Source organism: Cyprinus carpio, unplaced genomic scaffold (genome assembly GCF_018340385.1).
Source record: "Cyprinus carpio isolate SPL01 unplaced genomic scaffold, ASM1834038v1 S000006754, whole genome shotgun sequence".
Classification (NCBI taxonomy): Eukaryota; Metazoa; Chordata; class Actinopteri; order Cypriniformes; family Cyprinidae; genus Cyprinus; species Cyprinus carpio.
Window position 1 is genome coordinate 90,001 of NW_024879353.1, and position 25,000 is coordinate 115,000.

The 25,000-nt window shown below is 32.4% G+C and overlaps 1 pseudogene; it reads right to left on the reverse strand.

The window, feature by feature from the left end:
• The window catches only part of LOC109099200, a 142,702-nt pseudogene that overhangs the window by 48,418 nt on the left and 69,284 nt on the right, over window positions 1-25,000 (reverse strand).

Genomic DNA, 25,000 nt, shown 5'->3' on the forward strand with positions numbered 1-25,000 from the left:
ACTGTAATTTATTTCTGTGATGTGCAGCTGTATTTTCAGCATCATTACTCCAGTCTTCAGTGTCACATGATCTTCAGAAATCATTCTAATATGATGATTTGCTGCTCAAGAAACATTTCTGATTATTATCAATGTTGAAAACATTTATTTCTGTGGAAACTGTGATGCTTTTTATTTTTCAGGATTCACAGATGAATAAAAAGTTTAAAAGAACAGCATTTATTTGAAATAGAAATCTTTTGTAACATTAGAAATGTGTTTACTGTTACTTTTGATCAATTTAATGCATCACAGATGAATAAAATCTTGCTCACCTGCAACTTTTTAATGGTATTGCATGAGTTTGAACAAATGCATAAAGCATTCAATCCTTTTTAATCAGAAGTGTAAAAAAAAAGAAAAAAAGGATACAAAATGTCAAAAACACTTAAACATTTAAAATAATAAGCAATTTAATGCCTACAAAGACAAATAATGCTGATATGCATGTGACGATACAGTGTATATTTTATATATATTTTAAAAAAATAACTGCATAAATATCAGTGCTCAGTGTAGTATATATTTAAATTTGGAAATAAAATAAAATACTTTATTTGTAATTTAAATATTATATACACTGTTTATACTTTATTACAATATATTATATTTAATTATATAAATTACATATTAAGATTTTTTTTTTAAAACATTGTAAATGATTGTTTTAGTACATTTAAAAAATATATATATTTATATTTTTAAATTATATAAAAAATACCAAAATATATGGGTATTTTAGCAAATATATTTTTTGGCCTTTTTTGTGTATATTCTGAAATATATATTTTAAACATATCTTTCATCATATGCCATTGTCTGTCAAAAATAATATGTGAAAAAAAAAGTATTTATTGAGATCAGTCCATTGAGTTCAAGTCTGTACTGTGTTAATTACACATGAACATTCAGCGATAAGAGATAATGTTGAGTCCACTGAAGTCTGCAAACACACACTACATAGTGTACTGCACTACAAAGAGCTGTTACACCATCAGAAACACAACCTCTTTAACTTCCAGGAGACGAGCCGCTCGAACACAACTTTCCCATCAGGACGTCCCACGTCATGCATTTCCCATGAGCTTCGAGTCGTGTTTAGGGATGGATTTGTCTGGGTTTAACGCAGCCGGACGGAAACACAGCCTTCACGGAGCAGAAGGACACGAGGAGCTTCCGAAAGGAGGAGGACAGTCCTGCGACGCTTTAAGAGCAGCGCAGCAGCAAACACAGAAGCACGCTGCCGATGCATTATTGATGCTGCGGCCTTTGCTTTGATGTTTGTGTGACTGAACGCAGAAAACACTCGCGCTTCCACAGCCAGACCAGATAAAAGCAGACGCTTATGAAACGCAGGGACACTCCAGATGCTAATGCAAAGCTGGGTTATAATGACGCAGCTGAAGCAGCTCACACAGCCTCAGAAATGCAGATCATATTCCCCAACCACAGCTAAAAACTCAGATCCTCAACAACAAAAACATGTAATTGTGAATCTCTTGAAACAGACAGGAACATGTCCGCACATCTCACAGCCAAAAATAAGATTGACTGATTGACTGATTTAGCAAAATACATTTTTTATTGGTTTGTATTACTTTTAGTACCATATATTTTTTTTTTCATTGATTGACTGATTTATTTATTGCATTGTGACATTTTATATATATATGCTAAAATATGTTTCAAAATACATTTATTTTCTACCAACATATTTTTGGTAATTAAAAAAAATATATATAAATGTAAAAAAATCTTACTTTATAGTGTATAAAACACTTCTTTATGCTGTGTATAACCTATATATATATATATATATATATATATATATATATATATATTCATTCATATATACACAAAAATTTAATTTGTGTGTCTTGTGTGTGTGTGTATATAAATATAGTATATATATAGATATATATATAATATATATATATATAATATATATATATATATATATATATACATATACACACAGTACATATGCATATACCTTTTTCCATTTAATGTGTCCTTCATAAATAAAAGTAATAATTTATTATATTTATATATATATATAATATATATATATATATATATATATATATAAACTTGCATTGGATATATATATGACCCTGGACGACAAAACTAGTCTTAAATGTCAAATTTTTGAAATTGAGATTTATGCATCACCTGAAAGCTGAATAAATAATCTTTGCATTGATGTGTGGTTTGTTAGGAGGACCATATTTGTCTGAGATACAACTATTTGAAAATCTGGAATCTGAGGGTGCAAAAAAAATATAAATATTGAGAAAAATCATCTTTAAAGTTGTTCAAATGAAGTTCTTGGCAATGCATATTACTAATCAAAAATTAAGTTTTGATATATTTACGGTAGTAAATTTACTAAATATCTTCATGGAACATGATCTTTACTTAATATCCTAATGATTTTTGTCATAAAAGAAAAATCTATAATTTTGACCCATACAATGTATTTTTGGCTATTGCTACAAATATACCCCAGAGACTTCTTTTGTGTTCCATTATCCTACCACAAATGAAAAATTACAAATGAAACAAATTAAAAAATGACTTTCATTTATCAAGGATGCATTAAATTGATCCGAAGTGATATATATATATATATACACACACATACATTAATAAAATGTAGAATTAAGTATTTATACATCATATTTGAATTTATAATGGCTTATTTTGTTATGAAGAAAATGTAATAAGTATATTCAAGAGTAAAGAAAAAAGAAAACAAAGAAAGTAAGAATCCACAAAACTCTCCAGACGTATTATAATAATGTGCTATATATATTCATCACTGGAGCTCAAAATGAAAAAAAAAAAACCTTTCATGTTCACACTGTAGATATACAGCGCAGCTCATGTCAGACATTCTTGGAATAAATTCAAGAGTGAACATTATTATTCATTTCAGGATCCAACATGTGACGAGCTGCATAACAGATCTCTAATACACTGAATGAAATGTGTTCTCAGCTGCATGAGTGATACGGACGCTCTCTATATCTACACATGCTGTACTTCATCAAGACCTCACATAACTCAACACAAATGCACTATATATTGTGTGAATATAAATAGAACAAACCATTAGCTAAGATGGATGGATATTCTTCCAACAGAACAAGCTTGACAACATGAGTCCATCAACATAATACAAATCACAATATATATTTATATAATTTAATATAAATTAAATAAAAATAAAAAAATATAAAATGAAAAATAATTATTTTATATAATTTTTATTTAAATATTCAATTAAATTGTGTAAATTATTTTTTGTTAATTAAAACAAAAACAATTTTAATTGAAATAAAAACAAAAATAAAAATATTTTCATTAAACAATAAAAACTAAAACTAAATCAAAACCTTTTCATTAACTGAAAAAAACTAAAACTACATTAAAACTTTTTGGTTAACTGAAATAAAAGTAAAACTTAAAACACTAATTTTAAATACCTTAAATCAACCTGAAAAAAAAAAAAAAATATAACAGAAAAAAACAAAAAAAACAAAAAAAAAAAAACCAACAATCATTTTTATTTTAGATATAAAATCTGAAAACAAAAAAATAAAAAAAACAAAAAAAAAAAAATGAAAATATAAATGAAAATACAACCAGAGAAAACTAACACTAGACTGTGCTGAGAAATATAAACCTTTTTAAATGATAAAGTGCAATAATATATAAATAAAATAAAATAAAATACATAATACAATAAAACTCTGAAATTTATGAAACTTAAACTAATCCTAGAAAACCCTGAAAAACCTAACAAAAACTGCATAGATAAAATTAAAATAAAACAGAAATGAAAACAAAAACAATAAATAAAAATACAAAACTAAAATAAATCTGGTCAACATGAAGTAGTTGTGGAGTTGTGGATCACATCTTATGCTGCATATAAAAGCACGATGCTTTGTATGACTACTAGTAGCAGCCCAATATGGAATACTGGAACTGAAACATGAAAATAAAGAAACCCAAAGAGCTTTGTGTTCACACCACAAAGCACATCAAACCACATCTGTGACAATCTCACAGATTCATCTCCATCGTTCACATACAGACCAGCACTGTTACAGATCAACTAAAAACTACACAAGTGTCACCCAGAGAGGGATTTGAGAAAAAAATTGTGATGAGTTTCCCTCCATCCACCGTCCAGAGCAGCTGACCTGACCGAACGCTCCTCTGTGGTCATGTGACTGTCCTTGTGTCGTCTAACGAGGCCGTTCATAACGAGCGTGTGTGACGGGACAGATGGCGTCTCTACCTGAGCCGTGGCTTTACTCAAGGAGACACGCCTGAGGAGGAACTATTCCCAGAGAGATTCTGCTGACACACACACACACACTCACACACACACGTCTCCACAGATGGAAAGTCATGCGGCTCCAGCTCGATCTGCTCCACTGTGAATGTGACGACGGTCGTTCACATGTTGACTTACAAGCTGCACACGAGCGTCACCAGATCACACGGTGCATGAGAGCACGAGTCTGTTTTCACAAGCGCAGATGTTTCTACCCAGAGTTTGTACTTGGCTAACTGGGGCCCAGGTCAGGAACCGACCGTCTGCTAGCCGCCCACGACACAGAAGTCAGTTAATTCTCAAAACATAGAGACTTTTTCACCTAGATATCGCCAACCCGTCAATTGCAATCGACTGGTAGATCTTTATCACTGTCCCAGTAGATCCCGAAAATAACAGTAAAATAAGTACAAAAAATGCATTACATTTCTCCATTCAAAATTGTAATTTTGGGGATCTTCTGTGGCAGTGATAAAGAAATGTACATCACTCCTGAGTCTCGAAAAGTTTTGTTGGCAATTTTCTTCTCCTCTTACCACTGTATGCAGCGCAACTCTGCTTTGTTTACAGCGGTAACCAAGGAAACTATATATTGTGGCTGGTTCATAAGCGCCACCTGCTGTCAGAGAATGAATTTGCGCCTTATTCAGACCTGCTGTGTTTGTTTCATGCAGATGTGTTTTATTTTATACAGTCTATGGTTTTACTTAGCAAAAAATAAAATAAATAAATAAAACCTGAAACCTTTTTTGTTTTAAATCTTGAAATTATACAATCTAATTCAAATCAAAAACAACTGCTCGTGCAACGTGTGTAGCATCTTTGTTTGGATTGTGATTAAAATGCAGTGGTTGCCACTAAGTTCAAATGGTCACAGTTTTTTTTTTTTATAAAGCAAATAGCCAATAAATAAATTTGCTTTAAAAAATCAGTATCAGAATCAGCAAATTTGCTAGTTAAAAAACAAACAAACATCTGATTCTGAATCGGCTATGATCAGTGCATCACTAATTACAATACTAAATAAAAGGCCTCAAATTGGAAGTAATCTGGGATGTCTTTTTCTATAAATTCTTCAACAGGCAGATCTTGTCATTCATAAAAGCTGAGGTCAGGAATCTTGGGCTTTAAAAGGTTGGTGACCACTGCTTTAGAGACTGTGTCTGTTACCGAACTAGCAAATACAAAAAACGTCCAAAACAACTTAATTGATGTTCGACAAATAAAAAACAGATATAATACAGATAAACAAATGATAAAGCTTGGCATTAAAGAAGATTAAAGAAGGAGGAAAACAGTTTGACACTGTGTTATAACAAGTGCATTCTCTTAAAGAGAGCAGTCTGGAGAATGGAGCGCAGCCAGAAGAAAACAAAACTAGAGGTATTTCATATTGCATGGGCAAAAAAAACAAAACTAGAGGTATTTCATATTGCATGGAGGGAAAGTACTTCCTCCTACAGAAAAGCTCTAAAAACTACTAGATCTACTTACTTTTTGTCTCTCTTAGAAGAGAACAAACACAACCTCAAGCATTTATTCAAGACAGTGGCTAAATTAATGAAAAATAAAGCATCAACAGACACAGACCACTCCCAACAACACAGCAGTAATGACTTTATGGACTTCTTTACTTCTAAGATCGATACTATTGATCGCTACAGCTGTCAGCCACAGTATCGCATCAGATAGTGCACTATAGATCCCCTGAGGATCAATTCCACTCATTCTCTGCTATAGGACAGGAAGAATTGCATAAATCTAAACCAACAACATATATATTAGACCCTATTCTATCTAAGCTACTAAAAGAGGTGCTTCCAGAAGTCTTAGATCCTCTTCTGAAAATTATTTATTCGTCAACAAACCATCAGTTAATGAACCCAAAAACTTCAAACCAGGCAGTTACTAAGCCTCTCCAACAACACCAATCATCAGCTAAAAAAAAATTCAAAAAAAAAAATTATTTTAAAAAAAAAAATTAAACAAAAAATTAATTTAGTTAAACAAATTAATTTCAAAGTTGATTCCAAATGAGGAAGTCGGAGACTAGAAACGTCACAAGCTGCTGTTATAAAACGGTTCTTATTTCTGTTATTCAAAATAAATAAATAAAATTAATTAAAGAATAGCTTTCATCACTGTTCTTTAAAATAAATAAATGAGCACCACTCAGTACAATTTTTCTAAATACATGCATAAATAGTCCTGATTACTGTTATTTAAAACAAATACATAAAAAAAAAAACTGAATAAAGTTATCTTCACTGTTATTCAAAATAAATAAATAACAGTTCTTAATACTGTTATTTAAAATAAATATATAAATAAAACAAATAGCAATTAAAAGTTTACTGTTATTCAAAGTAAATGAATGAATGAACGGATTAATTAATTAATAAATAAACCTTTATCAGTATTGCACTTTTCAAAATAAATACAAATAATTCTAATTTCTGTTATTCAATATAAATAAATATAAAATTCTCTTTACTGTTAGTCACAATAAATAAATAATATTTTCACTACTGTTATTTAAAATAAATGCATAAATAATTAAATAGCAGTTCTAATAACAGTTAAATAAATAAATAAATAATTCCCATTGCTGTTATGTAAAATAAGTAAAGCATTAATGTTTTTCAAATAAATAAATAAATAAATAAACAATAATTTTTAATGTTTATGCATTTGATTTTAAATAAATAAATAATTTATAATTTAAATAAATAATAATTTAAATAAATAAATGCACTATGTTACTATTATTTAAAATAAATAAATAAATTGCATAAATCAATACAATTGTATTATGTATAAACAAAACTTAAAATATATTACTTAAATTTTTAGGTACGTATAAATCAGCTGACACTTAGATTCACTAAAATTCATTTGTGCTCACTATAAACGTAATTTATTTTACAACATTTCAGAAAAATTCAATAATTTCCAAAAAGATAATTCCAAACGAGTAGCAAGCTGCTTTCAGGTGACGGCATGGAAAAACTGAATTTAAATATATAAAATAAATTACACCAATTTAATGACACATATGATATCAGTGAATTAAATAAATGTAAAAAGAGGAAGAGGTTCAATTCACAATATCAACAGAATCAATCATTAAAATGTAAAAGCCATCTGATAACGGAGCGACCGGAGGAAAACAGAGGAAAACAAGAGCTCTGTGTGGCCAAACGCTGCAAACTGACCCACTTTTGGAAAGGAGAGCGGATCCTTTAATCCAGAGCAGGATCATGATGGAGGGCCTCTGGCATGCCAAGAGCATGCTGGGATACTGGAGGAACAGGCCAAAGTCAAAGTCACGACAGGCTGTGGAGTAAAGCCTCCATCTGCTGAACACAGACGAACCGACCAGGGCTTTTCAAGGACTAGTGTGACAAACAAACATAAACACACACATACACGCGTCCACAAGACCAAAACCACATACAGAAAACACAATAAAACACAAAACAAACGCTATCAACAATAAAAAACTCTCACATTAATCTACAGTTTGCAAAGCGTTAGGGAACACGTCAAGATACTTTAACAATAAAAAATTAAATATTACTTACTGGACACAGTGATCTTTTCTACAGATTAATTATATATATATATATATATCTATAATATATATATATATATATATCTAAATATATCGATTTATATATATATATCTATATATATATATATATATTCATTCATTCATTCATTCTATCTTACAAATTTTATTTTTATAATTTTTTTATAAATAAAAACATATTTACATTAATGATAATATAGCACAAAATATGCCTTTTCCCTTAGCAATTTGTGGTGAAATATGCCTGAGAATTTCTTCAGGCCATATTTCATGAGATTCACCTAAATGACTTAATTTTAATGGTGCCTAATAATCATTTTGGCTGTAATGTGCAAAAAGCCAAAGGCAAAGGCATGAGATTTATGAAAACTTTTTTAATATTTTAAAACAGACCTCAATTCCATTGTACAAAATATTATATATATGACATAGACCCTCAGATGTCCATTTGTACAAAAACAAAAAATATTATATATATGATATGCTTTTTCCCTTGTGATTTTGGGGTGAATAAGGACTGAAAATGTCCTGAGAGGTTCTGAGATTTACTCAAATGATCTGACAGTAATGTGTCTGTAATAATGTAATAATAACCTGACAGTAATGTGCTGAAGCGCTGGAGCACTCTGAGACGAATCTGATCGACATTCACATGCTAACAGACTGAAAGAGCCGCCAGGAACAACATTAGCTTCAGAGCAAAACACCATTGTACATCACTCCTGAACATCAGACAAACAGCCAGAAGATTGAACGTGTAAACAGTGCAGGAAATACAAAGTACATCAAATAAAACTGATCAAAAATGAAATTTAACAAAAATGAAACAAAACAATCAGAATGATTTGCAAAGTGGTTTCAAAAGAGCGATTCACAAATGAATCATAAATGGTTTGAACGATTCATCGACACAAACTGGCTAAAGAGCGATTCACAAATGAATCATAAGTGGTTTGAACGATTCATCGACACAAACTGGCGAAGCGAGTCCATCGCACACAAACTGGCTAAAGAGCGATCTCACAAATAGGAAAGCATAAGTGGGTTTGAACGATTCATCGACACAACTGGATAAACTAAAGGAGCGAGATGCAGAAATGAATCATAAGTGGTTTGAACGATTCATCGACACAAACTGGCTAAAGAGAGATTCTCAGTGTAAAGTGAAGCTGACCTCTAACGATGATGGTGGTGGATTTCTTTGCTGGGTTGCCCACGTTGTTGCTGGCGATGCAGCTGTAGACGCCCGCGTCCTCCGAGGCGATAGCGGGCAGCGTGAGCGTCCCGTCCTTCATCAGGCTCTTCTCCGGCAGAGATCCGGAGCTGAGGGTCCAGTTCAGGCTCGGCGTGGGCTCTCCTCCGGTGGTGATGCAGACCAGAGACACCAGAGGACACCCGTTCTGACCGGAATTCACCACGATCGGATCCTCAACCAGCAGCTTGATGGAGGCGGGAGCTGAAACCACAGTGAACACTGATGCTCATAAAATTAAACTTTAAACCTTTAATCTCAACTAAAAACAAAAACTAAAAAAATAAAAAAAAAAAAAATTAAAATGAAAATAAAAAATAATACTAAAATTAATCTAAATAAACTAAAATTAATAAATAAAAATGAATACAAATTATATAGACATTAAAAAATTATAAAATAATAATAAAAAAGACAAAAAACAACAAAATTACTAAAACTTTTATTTAAATAAAAGTGAAATAAGAAAATAAAAAAATAAAATCTCATAATTAAGAATCAGATAGAGCTTTATTGCCAAGTAAGCCTGCGCATACAAGGAATTTGTTTTAGTGTCACAAGCTTCCGGTGCACAGAGACAACACACAACAACACAAGAGATGCTAGAATAAGAAAACAAGAGAATAAAAATACACAAAAAATAAAAAAAAAATAAAAAAAAAAATAAAAAAAAAAAAAAAAAAAATAAAAAAAAAAAAAAAGTAAAATAAATTTTATCGTACAGATGCTATATAAAATAATAGAAAAAAAAGAGATGCAGGGGTGTACTAGGATGTACTGTCTAGGAGGTAGGTGGGTTAACAAATAACTATAAGGCTTATTGCCATATTCTTTTAGGTTGCCAATGGGGGGAACATTCACTCAACTGTTCATGAGGTAGATATCCTGGGGGAAGAAAATGTTCTTGTGCCTGACGGTCCTGGGTAAAACACATTTTTTTTTTGCGGGTGTGGGGGGGGGCTTGAAGCGCCCAGCCAGCCAGACGACAAAAGTTTAAAAAGGGAATAACTTGGATATGAGGGATCCAGAGTGATTTTCTGAGCCCTTTTCCTCACTCTGGATGTATACAGTTCTTGAAGGGTGGGCAGTGGGAGCACCAAATAATTCTTTCAGCAGTCCCCAAGTATACAGTACAGACTTAACTGGGAGTTCACGGTTGTGTAAAGAGATAGTCAGAACGGATGGGGGGGTGTTCGAATATTCAATAAAAGGTACACACCAAAACTTTGATTCCACTCAGTTCAGTAAAGAGATATAGTTCAGAACGGGGGTGGAACCGGAGGGGGGGTGTTCGACATATTCAATCAAAAGGTCTTCAGCAAAGTTTTATGATTCTCGCCTCAGTGCCAGTGGGATGGTGTTTTGTGGTCTGTAATATGTGGTTGAGGCTTTTGTGAGCCTGCTTGCTTCCTCTACTATTAAAATAGTTCACATTTTTTATTTTTTTAAAATTCTATAGAGCAGAAATATCTACTATTAAAATAGTTCACATTTTTTATTTTTTTAAAATTCTATAGAGCAGAAATAAAATAAAATGTTAGATGAAATGTTTAAACTTAAAAAAAAACTTAAATGAAAATGTTTTCTTGGAAATAAATGAACAATTAAATAAGTTTAAGCTGAAGTATTAAAATTACAAAGATATACAAAGAAATTTTGGGTTCATTATTAAAAATCTATTAAAATGAGCTTCTGTTAAATGCAATTACGCTGAAAAATTAAATTAAATTAAATATTAGATATATTAGAATATTAGAAAAGCTTAAACTTAAAAATGTTGCCTTGGAAATAAAATAAGACTAAACTGAAAAAAGTAATTAAAATTCCTAGAACTAAAACTGAAATAAAAATAAAAAGACAAACAATATGAGTAAAAACAGGCTAATAAATCTAACCATCTCAACTGAAAAATGAACAACCCATTTTTTTTTTTTTTTTCTCAACTGAAAATGCAACTTCCTCGTAAAACAGCGGGTGGTGGAATGGAAATGAATCTGGTCTCTTTAAGAGCCTCACCTGTTTTATTGGTGAGTCTGAAGAGGGGACTCTGCGGTTCGGCGATGCCGCACTACGTTCCTGATGGGAGGCGTATGCAGCTGTAGTTGGGTTAGTGTCCTTGGGTCTCAGGTTTTCTTCAGCTTCAAGATCTTTGGTTTCCCCCTGAGCTCAGAGCGGATAGAAAGAAAAGCCGTCTGTGCCATGTTACTGCAGGAGAACCGATGTATTAAACACAAGCACTTACCTTCAAAAGAACAGAACTATAAAAAACAAAACACAATCACAAACTGTCAAACATACTTCACACAAAATGTGACATGAACAATATCTGATGCAGATTTGTTTCCAAATATATCAAATTGGTTACTTTACAAATTAAATTCTCATTAGTGTGCTTTTTCTTCATTCCCTTAAATCCATTTAAATCCTATATATTAAGTATGTGTATATTATATATTTTACATATAACATTTTATAATATATATATTATTAAATTATGATATTTTTATATTATATTTCATAATATTATATTTTATGAAAAGTAATTGAATTATTATCTTTTTAAATTATATACTTTATAGATAATATTTTCAGATTACATATTATTATAAGAAATGCATTATATTTTTATATTATATTTTATATTACTATTAATAATATAATTGTCATATGTTTTATTATATGTTTTATAGATAATATTACTTATATATTATTCAATAATTTAATAATTTATATTACATTTTATGTTATATATTTTACACATAATATTTTTATATTATATATTTTATTCACAATATTTTCCTAGTATATATTATTATGAATAATTTAATTACTTAAATGTTATATTACATATCAATAATATAATAATAATTTAATTATGTATTATATTTTTACATTATATATTTTACACATAATATTTATATATTGAAAATTATTAACAATAATTAATTTTTTTATTTTTTTTATTATATATTTCATACATAATATTTCTAATATATTATTATTAATCATTTAAGTCTTTATATTATATATTTAAACAAAAATATTGAATTATTTTTATTTAATAATATGAAAAAAAACAAAAACAAAAAAAAAAACATTACAACTCGATATAAACCAAAATCAAATTGTTGAAGACATGGTTACAGGCTTGCTGGTGTATTTCCACCTGACGGGTTTACACAGCGGCATTGTGCTGCAGTTTGATCTCACGACCCAGTTTCCCCATCTGAGGAGAGCTGTTAACATGAGCCCGATCTCTGAGAAATCATTTCCACAGGGTCACAGATGTGGGATAGTAACCACAACACGAAAGCTATAGCGCATTAATGCATGCATTAGCACATGCTGCACATGTCAACTCCAGATAGATATCGCCAGAAGCAACAAACTAATTCATCCCCACGGCACAACTTAGTAATTGCTCGTTTCCAATTTTTTACTGTAAATGCTCTTAGCATCTGAAGATGAAATCCTACTAAACCTTGAAGGAAATACTGATTTAGTTTCAATAATAAATATCTGGAGAAGCTGTAGGGTGTAGGTCTGGATTCTTCAGTGGTTTCTGTACCTGTAGTAAGTGCACTAACCATTTGGGCCTATATTTATGTTTGAATTGCATATAAAATTTCCACACATTTGGATTACAGTTTTATAAACTAATAAACGTAATGTGATGCATATTTGTCAGTCATACATCAATGAAACGGCTCAGATTTCTGAATGTGTTTTAAACACAATAACTACATTATATACAGTATATTATATTTATGCTGATTTTAAGAAATTTGAACAAATGCATTTTAAAATATGATTATTTAAATAAAATAAAATAAAATAAAATAAAATAAAATAAAATAAAATAAAATAAAATGCAAATAGTTAATAATGAACTATGATGATTTTTGAGTGCATTTTCTGTTTATTATGAGGAAAAATATTTTATTGTCATTAAAAAATTTAAATATTCTGATAGCTTTTTACGCTGTGTGAAGGAGATCCCAGAATAACTAAATATGGCTTATAAATATGATATTAACAATAAATATGATATTTTATTATGTAATTAATATTATATTTTTTAAATATGATGGGTTCAATGTAAATATGGTGATTATCTCTTAGTTGAACAAGCAGGGTTAATATAGCATTAACTTAAATTAAGCTAATCCCATTAAAAATAAAATAAATAGATTTTCTTTACTTTAAATAAAAGAAACACTTACTAAAATAAAACAAATTATATATAAAAAATATTCCAGCTACATTTCTCATTTTCATTTAGTTTAAAATAACTAAAACTGAAATAAAAATAACTATATATACTGTATATATATAGTTTAGAATTTTATTAATTTATGTACTGTATAATCCAAATGAATGAAAAAGAGTTCTGAAAGAGCTGTTACCTGTAGCAGAAGAACCGCTTCTCAATATTATTAACTCGTCGTTATCTTTAGGTCATGTCCCAAAACCATTCAAGCTGGCGGTTATTAAGCCTCTTATTAAGAAACCACAACTAGATCCTAGTGAACTGGCAAATTACAGACCCATTTCAAATCTTCCATTTATGTCTAAAATTTTAGAAAAAGTTGTGTCTGCTCAATTGTGCTCCTTCATGCAAAAAAATTATCTCTATGAAGAATTTCACATTTCACATTCATTGCACTTGTAAAAATTATAAATGACTTGCTTCTTGCTTCAGACCAAGGCTGCATCTCATTGCTAGTTTTACTTGATCTTAGTGCTGCGTTCGACACCATAGATCACGACATACTCATAGATAGATTACAAAACTATACAGGTATCCAAGGGCAGGCTTTAAGATGGTTTAGATCCTTCCTTTCCGATCGCTACCAATTTGTTTATTTAAATGGGGAGTCATCTCATTCATCACTAGTAAAATATGGAGTGCCACAAGGATCTGTCCTAGCTCCTCTGCTATTTTTAATATACATGTTGCCCCTTGGTAATATCATTAGAAAATACGGGATTAGTTTCTACTGTTATGCTGATGATACTCAACTATATATCTCAACAAGACCAGGTGAAACTTCTAAATTATCTACAGTCAAAAATCTGGGTGTTATATTAGACAGCAACTTGTCTTTTGAAAATCATATTTCCCATGTTACAAAAACAGTTTTCTTCCATCTTAGAAACATTGCCAAGCTACGAAACATGTTCCCTGTTCCTGATGCAGAAAAGCTAGTTCATGCATTCATGACCTCTAGACTGGACTATTGTAATGCACTGCTAGGTGGTTGTCCTGCATCCTCAATAAACAAGCTACAGGTAGTACAAAATGCAGCGGCTAGAGTCCTTATCAGGTCAAGAAAATATGATCATATTACCCCAATACTACAGTCTCTGCACTGGCTACCTATTAATTTCCGTATCACAAAACGCTGGACTTCTGGTAGTACCTAGGATAGCAAAGTCCACTAAAGGAGGTAGAGCTTTTTCGCATTTGGCTCCCAAACTCTGGAATAGCCTTCCTGATAATGTTCGGGGTTCAGACACAAAGTTTCGGGAATGACGTCTGCATATTTATGCGGGATTCACTCTTTGAAGTAGCAGTGATTTACATAGTGATAACCATCGCAATAGACGGGACAAAATATGTGAAAATGTACATTAAGACTAGAGCACCCTCAATGATTTCTTGAACCTGGTTATTACGCTTTTATTACAAAAACAACAAAATACAAACGCACTAAATAAAATAAATGAATATGTATATTTACAATTTAAGCATTTAACTAAAATAAGCAGGCTATTAATAAAATAAATAAATAGAGAAGGCTGACTATAATCAGCTTGCTTCCATTTAGTGAGAAAAAGCTCTTCTAGTCAGACAATGTTTGAGTGTGTACACACAATATCTGAGCGAGAGCAGAGCTGATTCATAAAAGAACAGTGTATATTTAAAAGCACAAGTCCAGTTTTGTGTGAGTGAAGGAAAGCCGCATGCGAGTGGAGAGATTCGTCCTCGCGCATTACAAGGATCACGGAACATTATGCGCGCTCGATATTTGTCAAATATCACGCTATAGAAACCACCTAAAATTAAGTATAAAGAGGAGAAGAAAGCGGCCCTAGGCAGCTGCACAAGCCAGGATCCATCAATGCCAGATGCAGTTAGAAATTTACTAAAAACAAGCCTATCGCAAGACATCTGGGGGGGGGGCACCTGGGGCCTGGGTTGGCCAGACAAATTTCCGGGGGGGGGCATTGCCACCCCTGGACACCACTTAGACACGCCCCTGATCACGAATTCATCGTTAATCTGGATCTCATTACGGCTCCATTCAGCCGCGCTCCTCATTTCAAAGCCAACCTTCGGAGTTTTAATGTGTGGAAGCGACAGTTTCGGCATCTTATCGTCTCACTGCACAGATGCAGGGGGTCTTTAGGCCGATGCTTTGATGCTCATCACAGCCGATCACTGTATCACACACATCCAGTACTCGCCGTGCTTTCAGGCTCCTGAACATAATTTCATTAGTCGATGACACCTGCTCACCTGCGATCTGCTGATATCATCCAAACCCATCAGAATAACAATCCACAACCCACATCAGAGAGAAGTGTGTGTGTGTGTGTGTGTGTGTGTGTGTGTGTACTAGAATATGGTTTATGGGGACACAAATGTGTATAATGACATGGGTACTACAACGTAAACATGGTTTATGAGAACACTTCCTGTGTCCCCATAAAACAACATAAAAAAACATACACAATGGTGTTTTATGAAATTCAAAAATTGCCAGTAGTTTTCTGTGAGGGGTAGGTTTAGGTGTAGGGTTGGTGCACCAGTGACAAACACATGATAAAGAGGCAGATGACAGGAAGATGCTGCTATAGCTGTTCTCATGACAACTACAGCGAAACCAACATGCGCTCCTGACGGCTTCCACTGACACACGCTAGCGCCGCGCTTCTCTCTCCTCTCCGGCCTGACACGCGTGTGAAACCTGAAGCTGACGTTTAGCAACAAAACAAATGCAAGAAGCTTGAGATGTGGTGATCTGACGCACTCGGCGGGGAAGCGTTGAGGGAAGCGAGCAGACGGCAGAAAAACACAAAAGACAGTGAAACCGGCCTGCTAACTCTCATCACACACGGCCCACGATCCATACACATGAGCACGCTTCACGCTGCTACAATTAATTAAACTGATTCTAGACCAGCAAGACAGAAATATTCTAACTAATAGTTTACTTTTTAATTCAACCGACAAAAAGTACCAGAAAGTACTACAGTATTACCATTTTTTTTTGACTTAGATGGTAATTTTTTACCATCTCTTCTGTACAGTAGTCCTTTCTGCTCACTGAGGCTGCATGCATTTAATAAAAAATACACTAAAAAAATATGAAATATTATTACAGTGTAAAACAGCTGTTTTCTATGGAATCCTGTTTCCACCACAGGATAAAAAGAACAATTAAAAAGGTAATTGCAAGTTTATATGCATTTTGTATGTTTTATTTTCTCTCCCAGAACTGCAAGATTTAAACTCAAAGTTGCGAGAAATTAACTTGCAATTTTAAGAAAAAAGTCAGAATTGCAGTATTTAAACTCAGAATTGCAAAATATAAACTTGCAATTCTAAGAAAAATATCAAAATTGTGAGAAAATTGCAATTCTTAGAAAAAGTTAGAATCATGAGAAATAGACTTGCAATTCTAAGAAAAAAGTCAGAATTGCAAGAAATAAAATTGCAATTCTAAGAAAAATGTTAGAATTATAAGAAATGAACTTGCAATTCTAAAATATCAGAATTGCGAGAAATAAAATTGCAATTCTAAGAATAATATCAGAATTGCGAGAAATAAAATTGCAATTCTAAGAATAATTTCAGAATTGCGAGAAATAAAATTGCAATTCTAAGAATAATATCAGAATTGCGGGAAATAAAATTTCAGTTCTAATAAAAAAGTTAGAATTAAAAGAAAAATATCAGAATTGCAAGAAATAAAAAATGCAATTCTAAGAAAAAAGTTAGAATTGCAAGAAATAAGCGTGCAATTCTAAGAAATAAGTTAGAATTATGAGAAATAAACCTGCAATTCTAAGAAAAATATCAGAATTGAGAGAAATATAATTGCAATTCTAAGAAAAATTCAGAAATGCTAGATTTAAACTCACAGTTGTGACTTTTTTTCGAGGCATCCATGCTGAATGAAGGTATTTATATTTTCATAGAAGTGTATCATGATTATCATAGATTACTTTTATTAATTGAGCAGATACATTATCAACATGCTAGTGCCCAAAAAACACAGTATTACAGCAGTATTTTGAGCAAGGGTTACATTCTTACCTGGGTAAAGAAGGGCTCATAGATCTCCACGCCTTTATCGGAGCCCTGCGAGAGAACATCTCGTCCGCGGTACCAGCTGTAGCGGATGGGAGGGTTGGAGTTAGCGATGCAGCGCAGAAACACCGTCCGCTCGTAGTAGAACTGCTCTTTAGCTTCACCAATACTCTGATGAACCGTCACCACAGGCTCGTCCAGATCTGACCACACGAGAAACAATACATGGTCATGCAACTCACAGCAGAAGACATCATGAAGGACATAAGACATGCAGGTTCGCTAAAATTAAAATGTATGCATTTAAGATTTAAACTCTACATAACACTATTCCACAACAACAAAAAATCATTAACTGAATGATTAAACTGCAAAATTTTGGCCAACTGGTGATTTACTATCACTCTATTCATTGCACTTCTGCGTTCATTAACACAAAATCTCAGCTGTCGATTGGTCTTACCCAAGAAAGTAATTAACATGTGCTGAACGACTGAAACGTTTGTCGTGGATTTTAAAAGCACTGAGTGCTTTATTTTTTGCACTTATAAAATAAAAGAAAATTGCTAGTATTGTATCTCAGCATGTAATCCTTTTCTTATACACAGTGAATGAATTTCAAGTAACGTTCTGCCATTAAAACCCTTATAAAAGCTAAAAAAACAAAATTCTGTTGATCTGCGCAACTAGCAACAGAAGATAAAGATTTACTCGCTGTCACAGAGCGAGTGAAATACTGCGACAGATTAAATCACTCAATGCCTTCACCAGCTTTTCTCAGAGGAGAAAAAACATCATTTTAAGGTGCTGCCGGCTGCTTTCTGTTTATACTTTCCTCTGGAGGACTGACTGACGTTCCTTATCATTGTGCTGGCAGGACGATCCCTCACGCGAGGGACACAACCCCACACCTGCTGGCCTTCACAATGGACCACCGCTGTCCTCCAGCAATGGTTATTACAGCATCAGCCCTGCCATCATTTAGCCACATCTATTCCCGCCGGACACAGACATTGCTTCTTATATTTGTAGTATTATATATTATATTATTATTTTCATATTATTTTTTGCTCATATATTCCAAGGTTTGGTAACATTTTATTATTTACAGTCATGCCATGAAACCATATATATATGAATTTAATGGAGGTGCACTGAACTTTGCTGATTTAAAACATGATCAAAATACTATCTATTTTAATGCCAAAATTTAAAATAAGAGAGGAAGTGACAAATATCGGTATCGGAATAGGCCAATAAGTGTTTGTTAAAATCGGTATCGGTCCCCAAAAATCCTATTGGTGCAACCCTAATATATATACAGTACATGTCAAAAGTTTGGAAACATTACTATTTTTTCATGTTTTTGAAAGAAGTCTCTTCTGCTCATCAAGCCTGCATTTATTTGATCAAAAATACAGAAAAAACAGTAATATTGTGAAATATTATTACAACTTAAAATAATAGTTTTCTATTTGAATATACTTAAAAAAAAAAAAAAATATTCCTGTGATGCAAAGCTGAATTTTCAGCATCATTACTCCAGCCTTCAGTGTCACATGTAACATCCAGTCTATCACATGATCATTTAGAAATCATTCTAATATTCTGATTTATTATGAGTGTTGGAAACAGTTCTGCTGTCTAATATATTTGATGAAGAAAAGGTTAAAAAGAACTGCATTTATTCAAAATAAAAATAAAATTCTAATAATATATATTTTCTAATAATATATTTTCTTTACTATCACTTTTTATCAATTTAACACATCCTTGCTGAATAAAAGTATTGATTTTATTTAAAAAAAAGAAAGAAAGAAATTACTGACCCCAAATTACTGACCAGTAGTGTATATTGTTATTACAAAATATTAATATATTTTTTTAAAAACATAGCTTCTTTTTTTTATTTATTTTCTTTTTTTTTACTTTTTATTCATCAAAGTATCCTAAAAAAGTATCACATGTTCTGAAAAAATATTAAGCAGCAGAACTGTTTCCAACTTTGATAATGAATCATCATATTAGAATGATTTCTAAAGGATCATGTGATAATGATCCTAATAATTAAGCTTTGCATCACAGAAATAAATGATATAATTTAAAGTATAATAAATTGAAAAAAACAATTATTTTAAATCGTAATAATATATCACAATATTACATTTTTTTCTGTATTTTTGATCAAATAAATGGAGGCTTGATGAGCAGAAGAAACGTCTTTCAAAAACATTAAAAATAGTAATGTTTCCAAACTTTTGACCGGTACTGTATATATAACAGTGAGATTGTACAAAAACAATCATTGTAGTGCAGCTGAGATCATTCAATGAGCATTTACGAAAAAGAGACACAAATGAATCGATAGTCACAAAATGAGAGTCTAGCGCTACGACTGAAGAATCTGATGAGAAACGTGGTCGTTGTGAGATTATCAAGCCTTTTTCTCAGAGGTTTGCTCTCCATTTACTCCATATATGTCTAGGAGAAACGATTGAGATGTTAAAGAGATTCTACGTGTGATTCTTCTTTGCCGCGGCACATCCGGCGGGCAATTAACCATCGTTTGAATTGTACAGATTTACTGCTTTCTCAAGCGTGACTCCTTAAGCTCTTCCAAATGTCACTTATTGTAAATCCGATGTCATTTCACTTGCCAGTTCTCACATCCTGCTAATAATACTTTAAAGAGAGATGCATTTGCATAACCCGGCGAGATCGGCGGTGTGAAATGCGATAAATTCTTCATGAACTCTAATGGTTGACTGATGAACGTGAGATATTCTGGATCCAAATCAAAACTGATTAGCACTGACCTTCTCCAGGCCATAATGACACTAATAACCTCCTCTACTTACACCATTAAGAAATACAGAACATTTTTATCGGCAAAGACACTTTAATTTAGCATCTCCTTTCACTCGAGATCCACACGTAATCAGCAAGTGGACGCTGCCACCTTGAATGCTGATTCCTCACTTTCATTAAGACATGTTCTGCCCCGCAGGCCCTTAATCAAAATCCAGAGGCGGTCAATACTTCATCCAGGATCCATTATCGCCGCGCAGGTTGGAGCAATTACCTTTACGAAGACGGCTGCGCACACACAATGGAGCGATTGAGTTGGTCCATTCCGGAGGAGCAGATTACTCTAAATAAATACACTGATTCAGTACGCCGCTTGCAGCACCAGTCCGGAGTTATACAATATAATATAAAGTTATACAACTGCATAAAGTGATATCTTCAGTACTTCTTGAGTTTCAAGCAAGCAAACTTTGGATAAATAATATTTTGGCACTCAGAAAGGTATGTCTTTAATAGAAAAAAGTATCAAGGTATGCAAACGTTTGGTTTTTGACCACTGAAAATTGTGCAATTTTACCCATGGAGCCACACTGAGATCCTCATATCTCTGGAAATGAATCATACAGGGCCTTGAAAAAAAATTTAACAAAAGAAAAGTTTGTTAAGAACCAACATCTAAAGGGATATAAAGATATCTTTAATATTTCTTGAGTTACAGGCACTTGAAGTTTGAAAAATAATGTTTTTGGCACTCGATATGTTATGTTCTATGCAGTTCTTTTGACAGAGGGAAAATAAGAGATGCTTTTAGTTTCAAGATTTTTTATTCTTCAGATATTCCTCTTTAAAAGGAAGAAGAATAAGCTGCATGTAAAGTGACCCACATTTGGTTTTCGACCACTGAAAATGGGAAAAATGCAACAGTTTGGACATGGAGCCTCATTGGGATACGCATATCTCTGAAAATGAACCATATACTGTAGGGCCTTAAAAATTAGCATAACAAATTTAAAGTTTGTTAAGAACTAGAATCTAAAAGAAAATTAAGCTAGCTTTAATACTTCTTGAGTTACAGACATGCAAACTTTGGAAAAAACAATATTTTTGGCACTCAAACAGGTCTGTTCTATGCAGCTGTGGAGGGAAGTTGTAGTTTCAACATGATTTGTTCTTCAGACATTCTTTAAAATAAAAAAAGTATCAGCTGCATGCAAAGACTAACATTTGGTTTTTGACCACTGAACATGGGGAAAATGCAACAATTTACACACAGAGTCGCATTGAGATCCCCAAATCTCTGGAAATGAAACACATAAATGTTCAAAAATGTTGATACACACACAAAAAAAGATTAGGAACCAATTGGTTTGAGTTACAGGCATACACACTTTGGAAAAATTATATTTTTGGAATTCAGAAAGTTATGTTTTTAATAGATAAAAGTATCAGCTGTACGCAAAGTGACTCACATTTGGTTTCTGACCACTGAAATGTGTGCAATTTAACAATTCACTCATGGAGCCGCACTGAGATCCCCGTACATCTGGAAGTGAATCATATTGGGCCTTAAAAAAAGAGGATAACAATAGAAAAGCTTGTTAGGAACCAAATTCTAAAAGAATATTGAGACACCTTTAATACTTCTCAAGTTACAGGATTGCAAACTTTGGAAAAAACAACATTTTTGGCACACAGAAAGACACTATCAAACTATAAAAATTATTTTCTACCAGTTGCAGCATTTCTCGTTTTCATTTGGTTTAACTTGACATTCTACAATAATAAAACTTAAACTGAAATAAAAATTAATAAAACTACAAAGACATATTTAAAAAATACAAATGACAAATAAAAATGACAAAAACACAACACAGATACTAAAATGTTAATTAAAATAAAACAAAACAATAAAATAAAATAAAATAAAATAAAATAAAATAAAATAACAAAACAAAACAAAACAAAACAAAACAAAACAAAACAAAACAATAAAATAAAACTATTCAGAATATTATTATAAACTGTACCACATTACTAATGAAATACTATAATACACTGAGATACTATAAAAACTACTACTACTACAAAAAAAAAAAAAAAAAAAAAAAAAAATAATAATAATAATAATAATAATTCTGGGATGTTTCAACCCAACTTTGGGTCAAATATGGATTTATTTATATAATACATTTTTTAATTACATTTTTAACTCAAAAGTAAACCCACACAATAAAATACACAAATACAAAATGAAAAAACCCATCAACGTACTACCATTACATTAAAGCTAAAAGCCTCTCAGAATGGTACGAATCAAGCAGCGTGACGGCGCGTGACTGACGGAGCATGTGGAGGGTCAGAATCGAGCTGCGTTTCTCTGCTTCACAACAGTGACGGCTCAGACTGAGGAGATTATCAGTGTCCGGACTGGATTACACGCCACACAGGCGACATTCACCTGGGGTTTCTTGTGTAAAAATAGTCACTTTGAGGGGAAAGATCAGCAATTACATTCCTTATAGATGGAAGAAGAATGGAGATTGAACTATTAATGAGACATGCAGAGGCGCAGTTATCATATTTTCTAAATACAATTAGTAGGAAAACTCACCTTTCACAAAATTTTTTGATTCTTTTTTTTATTATTATTATTTATTTATTTTCTGGTGAAAGAAATGCAAGCCAAAATATTCAATGGAATGGATGAATATTTACTGATGCATTTATCTACAATTTTTTTACATGAAGTTAAAAGACAATTAATTGACTGTTTAAGAAAGATGGCAGCTTCATGTTATTTTTACATAGAGATGGTAGCTATATTAATAAAAGTTAACTTTAACAATCTTTAGTGCATTGTATGCCAATTGTGACCGTTCAAAAATGGGAAAAAAGCACTTTAAGTTTTTTTTTTCTCTCCAAAGTTTGCATGACTGTAACAAAATATCTTTTAATATCTTTTATATTCTAGTTCTTATTTTGTTATCTTCATTTTAAGGCCCTATATGGTTCATTTCCAGAGATATAGCTATAACAAATCAGAAACAAAATCAAAATAACTCAACATACAGATTTAAATTGCAATCAAAAATCAAATGTGGGTCACTCTGCATACAGCTGCAAGACACTTTTGTCTTTTAAAGATGAATGTCTGAAAAATAAATCATGTTGAAATTAGAAATGTATCTTGTTTCCTTCACTCAAAAAAACTGCATAGAACATAGCTGTCAGAGTGCCAAAAATATTTATTTCCCGAGGTTTACATGTCTGTAACTCAAGAAATATTAAATATATCTCAGTATCCTTTTAGATTTGGGTTTTTAACACACTTTTTTGGTATCTTAATTTTTTAAGTGTCTCATTTTTATAGATAATAGGAACTCTGTTGTGCTGTTTCATGTGCAAACGATTCTGTTTTTCCCATTTTAATGGTCAAAAACCAAAAGTCAGTCACTTTGCATACAGCTGATATTTTTTTCTGTTTAAAGAAGAGTGTCTTAAGAATAAATAACGTTGAAAAAAAAAAACAAACCAATCACCAAAAACCAAATAAAATCACACTAAATAAAAAAAAAAAAAAAAAAAACTTATTGACCCCAAACTACATACACAAATCAGTCAGGAAAAACTTCTTTGCATTGCAGTAAATACACAGCATCAAAATAGCCACGCTGTAACAAAAGGTTGATGATAGTGGGCAGATCTTTGTTTGAAATTCATCATAATCTTAACCCAGAGCACAGATTTACATATTTATCCCTGTTTGCTCCCAGCGCCCACTTCATATTTATGAATAAATAACAAACTACACACTACAAAAGATGCACATCGGCAGAAAACGCCGAAGAAACACTCATTAACCAAAAGAGATACAGTAGTTCACCCAAAAATCAGGCCTTCCAAGAAGTAGGTGACTTCTTTTCTTCAGTAGAAAGATGATTTATAGCTGAAACTGTGGTCCTTGGTGATTCATAAAATGCAAGTCAATGGGTGCCGTCACTTTGAGAGTCAAAAAAAGCATATCAGGCAACACAAAATTAACCCCTTTGGTCTTATGAAGCGAAACAATCGGTCTGTGCAAGAAACCACTGATCTAGATGAATCGGTTCACCAAATCAGGTTCATTCAATCAACTTTTCATTCTGTGATGTCTGAAAATGTCTTTTTTTTTGACTCTCGAGTGCCGGCAGCCATTGACTTGCATTTTATGAATCACCAATGACAACGGTTTCAGCTAAAAATCATCTTTACTGTTCTACTAAAGAAGAAAAAGTCACCCACATCTTGGATAGACTGAGGGTGAGTAAATTAACAGCAAATCTTCATTTCTGCATGAACTGTCCCTTTAAGGGAACAGTTCGAGCTGCAGTAACAGTGATGTTTGCACTAATGGAAGATCTGATGAAATCATATACGGTTTTAGGCTGCAAAGGCTGTTACCTGCCACTAAATCAATAACTTTATCACCTCGTACATCTGAAAACAGCCCGCGGTCATGCCTGCATCCACACATCAGGACCGGCTGCTGAAAAAGAAGCAACGAATGCACATTAAACGCGATGCATTAAAGCTCAGCACACAGACTGAATTCCCTCGCCGGCAACGACGTATACAGAAAAGCCCATCGATGGTCGCTCTCCA